Raw genomic sequence first — 11,185 nt, 5'->3', positions numbered from 1 at the left:
AATTGCCCATTCTAGCCTGAGATGAGAAGTGCCACGTGAAATTTCAAGGGGACTGGTTTCTTTTTTGGGAAATTAGCTTAATCAACTTCTTTACTATGATCCTGCACACACTTATTCTCATGTTTTAATTTAAAGCATGTGATAGTCCCACTGACTTCAATGAAGTGACTTGTGCTTAAAGTTAAGCTCATGTCAACCTTTTGTAACTAAAATAATAATAAAATTACCAATAACAATACTTATATGGAGTTGCTGTAAGCACTCATAATTTGTGAAATTCTCAAAGGAGCTAGATAAAGGTATAAAGTAGAGATGGTTAAAATTTTTCCTTCAAAACTGTTTTTGACAGGTAAATAGGTTTTCAAAAACATGAATTTTTTTATAAAAAGCATCTGCTTTCTGCAGAAAATTAGATTTTTGTATTAAGGAAACAAAAGGCCCAAACCTGAAATATTTCATCCAAAAACTGAAAAATTTTGATTTGCAAATGCTGCAGACTGTGCTTTGTGGGAGTTATAGTTAAATTGTCTCATGTTCCCCTTCTCTATGGGTTAGGTTCCCCAGCCAGACTACATGACCCATGATGTGCTTCTTCCTCTCTCTAAGAAAGTGGACTGTGGTGAATCATAGGAGATGTAGTCCAACCAGAGATCCTGGCCTATAGAGGGGAATGGGCTCTTGAAGCATCTGAACTACAACTCCCACGAGACATTGCAGCAGCATTTCCAACTTGAAATATTTTGGTTTTCAACCAATTTTTTTTTCAAATTTCCACCAAAAATAAAAAATGTCCATGAAAAATGTTGATGAAAATGATTTCTTCTCATTTTCATGAAAGTTTCCCCATAAAAAAAAATCCATTTTTTCAAACTGCTCTGGTCTTAAGGCCACAGACCAAATTGGATGAAACTATATTTGGCAGGTGTTGATGAAAATAACAGAAACATACTTTGTACAGAAAATGGGGAAATACATCTCCTGAGTGGGAAAATAGGCATTTAGGGCTTGATTCTGTAAGGTGCTGAACACTCTGGTCTTGTGCATGTGCTTAATTGTAAACACATGAGTAATCCCATTGGTTTCATTAGTGGCCCCATCGTTAGGGTCCCGCAGGGGAACGAACGGGAGCTGGGCTGCCCGATGCCTCAGCCCTGGGGCCGCCGCGGGATAGCACCAGCTGGGCAGCAGCCCAGATGCGACTGGCCAGGGGCTGGACGCAGGGTGCGCGCTGCTGGGTCCCCGCAGCAGGCCCGGGCTCAGGGGGTTCAGGCCCGGGCACCAGAGTCGCAGCCGCAGAGCTTGGTCATCGGCCGCTTCCTCCCCCCGCGGCAGTGGAGCTGCAGCAGCGGCTGCTCCCGAGTCCCGCTGCCCAGAGGGGGAGAACAGCCGCCGCCTGGCCCCGCGGGCTGCCCCCTACTCTCCCCACTGCCCGACTGAATCCTGCTTGCACTTGGGGCCAGGCCAGACTCTCACTCACCCTGGCCCCGCGCTTCCCCTGCGTCTCCCGGGCCCCCCTCCACAAGCGCTGGAGGGAGGAGGAATGGCGAGGTGGGGAAGAGGCGCGGATTTGGGGAGGGAGCCAATGGGGGAAGGAGGGGGTGGAGTCAGGGCGGGGTGTGGGGAGGTGGGGCCGCACCTCTGGGCTCCGGAGTATTTGCTTGTTTGTCCAGTGTCCCAACTTAACATTGGTCGGAACGTGGGACAAACAAGGAAATATCAGGACAGTCCCGATAAAATCGGGACGTCTGGTCACCCTAATCTCCAATCAATTAGGTAAGCCACCAACTGCATTATGTTTGCTTCTCCAATCCTCTCAAGTGATTTAGTGTTTTGCCATATATCTGTATATGGCTCCATCAGAAAAATATGCTTTCCCCTTAGAGCTTCTTAGATGGATGGAACTTTTTTCACAGAGACATTTTAATGCTAAAAGATTGATAATGCACTTATAAAAATAATGAAAGTATTTTCCAGGCATCAGTCCTCCACGTAGATAAGGTAACTTCCAATGATCAAAGTTTTCCTTATCTGCATAGAGAGTTAACACATGGAAAATATTTTCATTACTTTCATAAGTGCATTGTCATTCTCTTGGCATTAAAATGTTTCAGTGAAACTAGGTGGGGGTGGGGAGATTTATTTGTTTCACTGTTTTGTAGGACAAGAATGTTGTGCTGGATGAATGTAAACTTCTAATTTGCTTTTGGGTTGAGGAAAGAGAGGATGAGAGAAACTGATGCAAAAAAACTAGACATATGGACTGAAGCTGTGTGTATCTTTCTCTTTGTACTCCAGGGCTTACGCTTTTCCAAACCATTTTCTAAGGAATGAAGGCAGAACAGAAAAATTAGAGACCAAACTGAAGTGCTTCACCAGGTAGGAGAAATCTATTTGATCACATTCATTCGAGCAGACAGAGGTGGGGCTAGAACTTGTTATGAGCAAGATCATTCTTTCTGCTTAATTGAGGCAAAAAAAAAAGAGAGAGAAAATGAAGAATGTGCGTACAGCAATAAGCAGAGTGTGCAGAGAGATCATGATACATGTGGAGTTAAAGGACTGTTAACCTAATTGGCAGCATTAGTAATACTGTGGGGCATCATGTATTTGTTTCTCAATTGTTTAGTCAGGGTGTGATTCCATGATACTGTACTCTTAAATTATTTGCAATATGAGTTTCCTAAGGTAGAGCCATGAAGTTATCTCTTGGAGCTAGCATGAAGTTGTTCTATGCCTGCTATCTATGTAGTCTGTAAGAAGTAGTGAGTCCCTGTAATTCTGGGGAAATAAGGCAAAATAGACAGCAGCAAATGGAGAGCTTGATCACCACTTGCTTTAAATCCATAATCTTATTTATTTAAAGTAGCTGCCAGGAGGACGTTGGAGACAGCCAGCAGGGATTGATTTAAATCAAAGAGATTTAAATCACCAGTTTTAATAATCATTTAAATCAGCAAGCAGGAAACCTTGATTTAAATAACCAATTTTAATTATGGTTTTCATTTGTACTTATTTACCTAAAGAAAGATTGATTCTCATTGGTTGGTAACTATTAAAACATGTTGATTTCCAACTAAATATAGTCTTTATACTAAATTTGGTTCTTTTTGTTAACAAGCTGGATGCACTGTATCTATACACATTTATTTAAGCAATTATAGATCTTAATTTACATGTATTTAGATTTTTAATTTTTATATTTTGTATTAAGTTAGAAAATGGTGAATGATGCAATTCTTATTTACCAGATAATGATGAATTTTCTAATTGTGACTTGTGTCAAGCTACATTTGGATTGAAATTAGAATTCAGTTAAAAATGCACAAAACCAGTATTTTACAATTTTTAAAAATTAGCTGAATAAAACTACCTTAAATGTGCTGGATATATAAGAAACAAAAAGTAAGTTTATTTAAACATGTTTTGCATTTAAAACTAACTGACTTATTAAACAAAGGCAGTATGTAGTTAGTGAATTGAACTAATTGTTTCTGGCCATTATGTTCTTCAATATTTTAGAAGTGGTAGCTTTCATTCTCTCAGATCTAATTTCTATTTATAGATTGGAAGAGAAAAAGAAGCTTTCCTGATTTTTTTTTAAACTCTGAATTGGTTTCTTAACTATGAATGAACTAGTCATTGAACTGAACTAGGTGAATAAACTGAAAATGAAGAAAATAGTCTCTCTGTACCTGCAGAAGAGGCTACTGCTGTCAAAAACTAGTTAGCACTTCAGCTGGTTCCAGGTGCTAGGCCATTGACTTCCATGAGTTCAGTGGTCTGACTTTTTTGTACCGATTAGTATAATTATTTGTATTTAATTTCAATTTTAATAGTTTATGATAAGTGTAGGCTTTAACATAGTGGTGCATGGTTGTTGCTATTAATCCACTTGGAATACAGGACTGATGGTCACTTTGAAATCTCCATAAATTCATATTGCCCCAGATTGTTTCACTACAGGAACAACATCTGAGATTTTCAAAGCCAACTAAAGGATACAGCCTCACTGGTTTCTTGAAAATTAATCGGAGCTCTGTGACTAAATCCCCCAAATCTCAGCCAAATGGTGTAGCCCATTCCCTTCTGTTAACTCTGGTCTCCAGCAAACTGGCTTGTCTTTTGACCTTTGCTGGGGCTTTGAAAACTTGAGTATTGCATTCTCTTGCATTTCCAGTTTGTCTTCAAAATCTTGTGCTGTTTCCATATCCCCTGGGAAATCCTTTTTATGTTACAGCAGCTGTGATAATTTTGCATTGTTGCCATCCATTAGGGCTATGTTTCCCGAACTTTAGAAAGTTTGTTTCATTTTCAACCCTTCCATATGTTATTAAAGTCTCTCCCATCCTGATGTAAGGATTTTCCTTGCTCCCCTGACTAGTTCTTCATGATCCTCTGGGGAGGGGCGAAGAGAAAGGGGCATGTCCCCACATTTTAGAAAATGTTGCTTTAGGGGTTCCACTGTTTGTATCAATATCATGTTCTCACTTTAGACTTAAAAAGAACAGAAGTACTTGTGGCACCTTAGAGACTAACAAATTTATTTGAGCATAAGCTTTCGTGGGCTACATCCCACTTCTTCGGATGCATAGAATGGAACATATATTGAGGAGATATATATATACACACACACACATACAGAGAGCATGAACAGGTGGGAGTTGTCTTACAACTCTGAGAGGCCAATTAAGTAAGAGAAAAAGCTTTTGAAGTGATAATCAAGATAGCCCAGTACAGACAGGTTGATAAGTGAGAGAGTACTTACATGGGGAGATAGATTCAATGTTTGTAATAGCTCAGCCATTCCCAGTCTTTATTCAAACCTAAACTGATTGTGTCTAATTTGCATATCAATTCAAGTTCAGCAGTTTCTCGTTGGAGTCTGTTTTTGAAGCTTTTCTGTTGTAAAATAGCCACCCGCAGGTCTGTCACTGAATGACCAGACAGGTTAAAGTGTTCTCCCACTGGTTTTTGAGTATTATGATTCCTGATGTCAGATTTGTGTCCATTAATTCTTTTGCGTAGAGACTGTCCGGTTTGGCCAATGTACATGGCAGAGGGGCATTGCTGGCACATGATGGCATATATCACATTGGTAGATGTGCAGGTGAACGAGCCCCTGATTGATTAGGTCCTATGATGATGTCACTTGAATAGATGTGGACAGAGTTGGTATCAGGCTTTGTTGCAAGGATAGGTTCCTGGGTTAGTGTTTTTGTTCAGTGATGTGTGGTTGCTGGTGAGTATTTGCTTCAGGTTGGGGGTTGTCTGTAAGCGAGGACAGGTCTGTCTCCCAAGATCTGTGAGAGTGAGGGATCATCTTTCAGGATAGGTTGTAGATCTTTGATGATGCGCTGGAGAGGTTTTAGTTGGGGGCTGAAGGTGACAGCTAGTGGTGTTCTGTTATTTTCGTTGTTGGGCCTGTCTTGTAGGAGGTGACTTCTGAGTACTCATCTGGCTCTGTCAATCTGTTTTTTCACTTCAACAGATGGGTATTGTAGTTTTAAGAATGCTTGATAGAGATCTTGTAGGTGCTTGTCTCTGTCTGAGCGATTGGAGCAAATGCGGTTGTATCTTAGAGCTTGGCTGTAGACAATGGATCTTGTGGTGTGTCCTGGATGGAAGCTAGAGGCATGTAGGTAAGTATAGCGGTCAGTAGGTTTCTGGTATAGGGTGGTATTTATGTGACCATCGCTTATTAGCACAGTAGTGTCCAGGAAATGGACCGCTTGTCTGGATTGATCTAGGCTGAGGTTAATGGTGGGATGGAAATTATTGAAATCGTGGTAGAATTCCTCAAGGGCTTCCTTTCCATGGGTCCAAATGATGATGTCATCAATGTAGAGCAAGTAGAGTAGGGGCATTAGAGGACGAGAGCTAAGGAAGCGTTGTTCTAAGTCAGCCATAAAAATATTGGCATACTGACACTTTAGACTTGTCTTCCTTAGCTAGTCATACTAAGCAAGTCCTTTCCCTTGCACCATGAACACATATAACTTATAGGACTGTCCTTGTTTTTCTTGACAGACTTTCCAGTTGTGTGTGCATTTGTATGGCTTGTCCTTAGAAAGGAACACTAAACTTAGCAATATGTATATTGTTTTCATGCTGCTTGCAAATTATCTTTTAAAAACTCTGTGGGAATAAGTCTGGTTGTAAATTTTGTAAATGTGTCACAAAAACTCTTGTGTGGTCCATAGCTTTTCATGAACATCAGGAAGTTATCCCAGCTTTTTCTACCGTATTTGATTTAATAATGCTGTCCAGATGTTTATACTCTAGCAGTGTTGTTCTGTGAGAAGAACACAAATGCCACGTTAACCATGAATATAAAATGCATCTGCACAGGGGGGTCAGCTTAAAGACAGTTAAAAGATAAAATGAGTTTATAAGAGATAATCTTGGTTTCTAAAAACATTGTTTTCACACACTTTCTAATGTAAACATTTATTTCTAGTAGAGATGAGCCTGAACTGTAACTCTGGGACTTTGGGAACCAATATGGTACTTGGCTTCCATTTCTACTTAGTTTGTAAGGGATTGCTGAGAATGAAACTATGGTCGTACATCAATTTTTTCCACAAATCATCATATAAAATAGATTCTATTTCATGACCGGAGAAACATTTAATGTGATTCCACCTAGCTTAGGGGGAAAAGTCCACTTCCATAACTCTCTACAGAACCATGATGGCATGGTCTATGCCACACTTGATTTGAATTACAAGGGCTTTAAGAGAACTTGTTTTGTCTATCAACTAAGTAAATCTTGTGGGCTACAAAATGTCTATGCCAGCGTGAGAGTGCTAGGGAGGGCAGGAGAAAGCACCAGACAGCATTTGTGTTGGGGCCATAATTTGGTTGCTGTAGCATGAGGTGGGTAGCAGACATGACCCTGCAATTCCTGCTCACCAGAATGGCTGTGGTGGGGGAACATTGGCGACAACTATTAAAATGGATAGGGAGGGTTTTCCTGGGATAGGCATCAATCCACATTTCTGTGGTTTAGCATCATAGGTTGGTCTGTGGTGTCTTTTGGAGATGTGCTAAAACTGAGCACTGCCTTTAAATGGACCTTAAAGTCAGGAGCAATTTCCACAGTTGAAGTCTAATTTCTAATTTGAGGCCATCTTCCAAAACTGAGAGGAATTTTGCAAACTTGAAAACTAAAATAGTCAGCTCATGGGTGTGCAAGCACATCGCTAATCATGTACCACAGACTTTGAAACTGACTCTAAACTAAGATTGCCTTTTGGCTCTGGACAGGAAGAGCCCATCTAACAGGTTTTAAGTGTCACATCAACATTCCACCCTAAATCAGATATTAGAGACAGTCCTATACAGGCCAGATCCTGAGCTCCCTTTGGCCTGTTTTGTGCTGCTCAGTGTCTGAAAAGCTACCTAAATGTGCAGCTGGTGATTCCCCTTGTGCAGCGAAATCCCTCAGTGGTGCACAGCCAGTGGGGGTGGTGCGTTGGGCTGGAGACCAGAGCAGGCGTGGCCTTAGAACCTCATGCTCTGACAATCCCCAGACAGTAGAATGATCTCTAGGGGGGCCATTACCTGGATAGTAGCATAGAGCAATTGCTTCTGGGGCTGAGTCAGCCCCTTGCTAACCCCGAGATTGGGGGAACAAAAAAGGTGTCTTAGAGCCCCCTTTTTCTCCAAACTTGTGTGTTGTACCGAGCTTAGCTCAGCCAGAGCCCACCTCTCTTAGGCCGTACATCTCTTAGGGATCTATATTTCTGGTATCATGCTGAGACCAGTACATCTGGAGTTGCATTTCATATTTAAGACTTAAATCCAAATTTCCCTAGCATATGCCTCTCTGACATCGCCATTTCAATTTAACCGAGTATAATAACTTTGGCAGGAATATTGCCCAGAGTTATGAAGAACTCAGAGAGAAAAATACACTGGGGAGATTGGACAGCCTCTTCTTCACAGCATCTGGAGTATTTCCTAGGCATGCTTAGTGAAATCTACCCATGTCCTTCTCAAAAGCAATCAGACCAGGCAGATTTGGGTCATCGGTCTGGGGAAGGAACCTGAGCAGAATGTGTAAGAAGATTATATTAGAATTTAGGCAGGCGGGGTTTCTACACAGATCGACTGAGAAATGATGCAGAAACATACACACAATCCCAGTCTTATAAATTAGGCTTCCCCTATTTCTTCTACCATATTTGGAGACACTTTTATGTGTTTCCAACTAGAGATATCTAGTCACAAATCTCTAATCTGTGTTTATGAGATTTCAATCCTCAACCACATTCCACTCAGAAAAGCAAGCCAAGATAAATGTTTGTGATGATTAATTGTTAATCCTGTTCCATTACCCTCAGATTTGCATTAATATTTCAGCACTCACTGCAGAAGCATAAATAAACTCCTCGCGAAAAACAAAACAAAAACCTCCTGTAGAAACCCTGCTAGCTCCTAGCACAGATCATGGCCATGAATATATTTCTTCTTGGAACTTTAAAAAACCTGTACACATGGATTTTTTTTTCACACGATGGGCTCATTTGATCTGATAAACTCAGAGGCTTCCTGTGCTTTGCAGCTCTAATCCTTTGGGGGACCCTTATCTTAAATTACAGAGGGGACTAAATCTAATATACTCTGCTTACATTGCCTGCTAAATCTAATATACTCTGCTTCAATAAAGGCAAAACAAATAATCTCCTGCTAGCACCAAATCAAACCACATTCTAGCATTTGAAGAATTCTTTGTGGTGCCTTGAAGAACATCAAAATTTGCCACACTTCAAGGAATATTGCACACATGGTCACCATTATTATTATTATTAGTGGTAGTAATATTACTGTAACATCTAGCGGTACCAATTGAGATTGGAGCCCTGTTGTGCTAGGCACAGTAGAAACATAAGGTAAGAGACACAACCTGTGCCCTGAGGAGTTTACAATTTATATAGACAAAGGGTGAGAGAGAAATAAAGTCACTTCTCGTCATACTGAAGGTGACATGGCAGGTCAGTGCCAGAGCCAGGAACAGAACCAGATCTGGGTCCGAGTGCAGTACCTTATCCAGTAGATCATGGTGGAATTTCACCAGAGGCAGGGAAATAGTCCCAACCTTCTTTCCAGCATCTAGAATTCTAAAATGGGCTTCCTAAGAGCTCCTTCCAGCCAATCACTGGAGCAGGGCCAACTTGCAATTATCCTAAACAGGGCTCAAGTAAGGGAAGGAGAACTCCTCTGTGAAGAAACACAGGCTTTCCTCAATCATGGGTCAAATTTAAAACACCGTAAAGTGCAAATTGCTTATTCCCCTCTATATTTAGGCTAAACTCCAGACCTTTCTGGTTTTGCTTAGCATATGATCATGGCAGACCAAACTGCTGCAGGGCAGTGGCAGCTCCAGGCACCAGCACTCCAAGCGCATGCCTGAGGCAGCAAGTTGTGGGGGGCACCCTGCTGGTCCCTGCGAGGGTGGCAGTCAGGCAGCCTTTGGCAGCATGCTTGCGGGAGGTCTGCCGGTCCCGCGGATTCGGCGGCAATGCGGCGGCAGGTACGCTGAACCCGCGGGACCAGCGGACCTCTCGCAGGCATGCCACCGAAGGCAGCCTGCCTGCCGTGCTTGGGGCGGCTAAAAAGTTAGAGCTGCCCCGGCTGCAGGGAAACCAGTCTAGTCTATTGTGGAAACAAACAGTTCTTTAAATGCACAAGTATTAGTTACTTGACAGTTAAGAAATAGTTTATTGGGTAATTATTTATGAAAATAATAAGGACCAGTTCTTCCCAATATGACCCTGAGCTTCACTAGGGAGGGAGAAGTGGTGTCTTGCTTGAGTGGTGTTGTCAGGATGCAGCAAGCCTTTTGAAATATAAAAGTCTACCAGGCACAGGGGAGAGGAGTGCTTTATAGAGCTCTTCAGTTCTGGTACTTGTTAATTATTTCACAGGGTGAGCTCAAACACATAGGTAAGATAATTACCACTGCATGGCCTTGTGACCTCTCTCAAAATCGGGACTCTCACTCCTAAGGTTTCCATATTTTCTTTTTCAGTTCTAATTTTGTTTTCTGGTCTGGCTTCATTTTTCCTGTTAAATGCTAGAAACAGTTTTTCCAGGTCCTGTAAAAAATGCTTTACAGATGGGTATAAAACAGCTTCATAAGGTCGCAGGCTGGGAGCAGTTGTGATAAACCCAACTTTCTTGCATGTTCATTCCACTGATATCAGATCTGGACAGCTGCTATAGTTGTATGGTCAGAGTAAATTATTTATCTTTCTAAAGAGATTAAGATTAATATGTTTACCATAAACAATGTTGTCTTAATGTGCTGGGCTTTATTTGTGCCTGACTGTCACTACTAAATCTGAGGTTGCACTTTCCGTGATCTTAATCATCACAGATACTTGCCACAAATATTTTATTCACCAGCTGGCCTGCCATTATTGAAAAGGAAAATTGGATACTGATGACAGTATGTCCACTGGTAGTGAAAAGATTGTCTGCTTCCTGTCTTTGCATGTGAATCACGCTGTACTTTGTTGACCTCAGTTGATCTCCAGATGGATGTCCTTTTTTTCTGCTTTGTATAAGACTAGGCCATCATGTACAATGCAAATCTTTTCAAAGCATCTCTTTTTTTGCAGACCAGCCCTCAGTCCATAAATCATTTGTTTGAAAGCGTTAGCTAGCTTTCAGTCTCTCCTCCTCTTCATTGTAGTTCTACACACTACACCTTCATGCGTAACTGGGAGTCGCAATTTACTAAGACTCAATTCTATTTAAACCATGTTTCATTGACACCTTATCCTGACATGTACTATATAAGAAGAGCTTCTTACTGTGTGAGATCAAACCTCCTTAAACAGTTGTTTTGAGGTTTGGTTTGTTCCTGATGTTCCTAGTGTGTTTTCTGTGGTCAAGTTTTTGCATTATTTAGTGGGATGTGATCTTCAAGTGGCTTGTGAGGAGGCATCCACTGGTCACATCTCCCTGGCTAAGGGGGAAAGAGAAGCAGAATTCTTCATTTGCTAAGTCCCAGGGGAGCCAGGGTAGGCTAGGGAAAGAGCACCACGCTGGCTTCTGTTACATAAATTTAGATGCAATATATGGGCCACGAAGAGTCAAAGATGTTAACGTAACCCTGCAACTGTCCAACATTAAAAAATGTTAAACAAGGTTTGGGGTTTGGTATACAGAGACTTTG

General features: G+C 41.4%; 1 protein-coding gene across 2 annotated transcripts in view; it reads left to right on the top strand.

The window, feature by feature from the left end:
* Positions 1-2,233: 2,233 nt before the first annotated feature.
* The window catches only part of LOC128832395 (collagen alpha-6(VI) chain-like), a 125,020-nt gene continuing 116,068 nt past the window's right edge, over positions 2,234-11,185 (top strand). For both annotated transcript variants that reach the window (XM_054019735.1, XM_054019736.1), the window contains exon 1: positions 2,234-2,376. The gene's annotated coding sequence lies outside the window, so the exon portion shown is untranslated. The remainder of the gene's footprint in view (positions 2,377-11,185) is intronic.

The sequence above is a fragment of the Malaclemys terrapin genome, chromosome 2, assembly GCF_027887155.1.
Source record: "Malaclemys terrapin pileata isolate rMalTer1 chromosome 2, rMalTer1.hap1, whole genome shotgun sequence".
NCBI classification, from domain to species: domain Eukaryota; kingdom Metazoa; phylum Chordata; order Testudines; family Emydidae; genus Malaclemys; species Malaclemys terrapin.
This window is presented reverse-complemented; position numbering and strand designations above follow the sequence as displayed.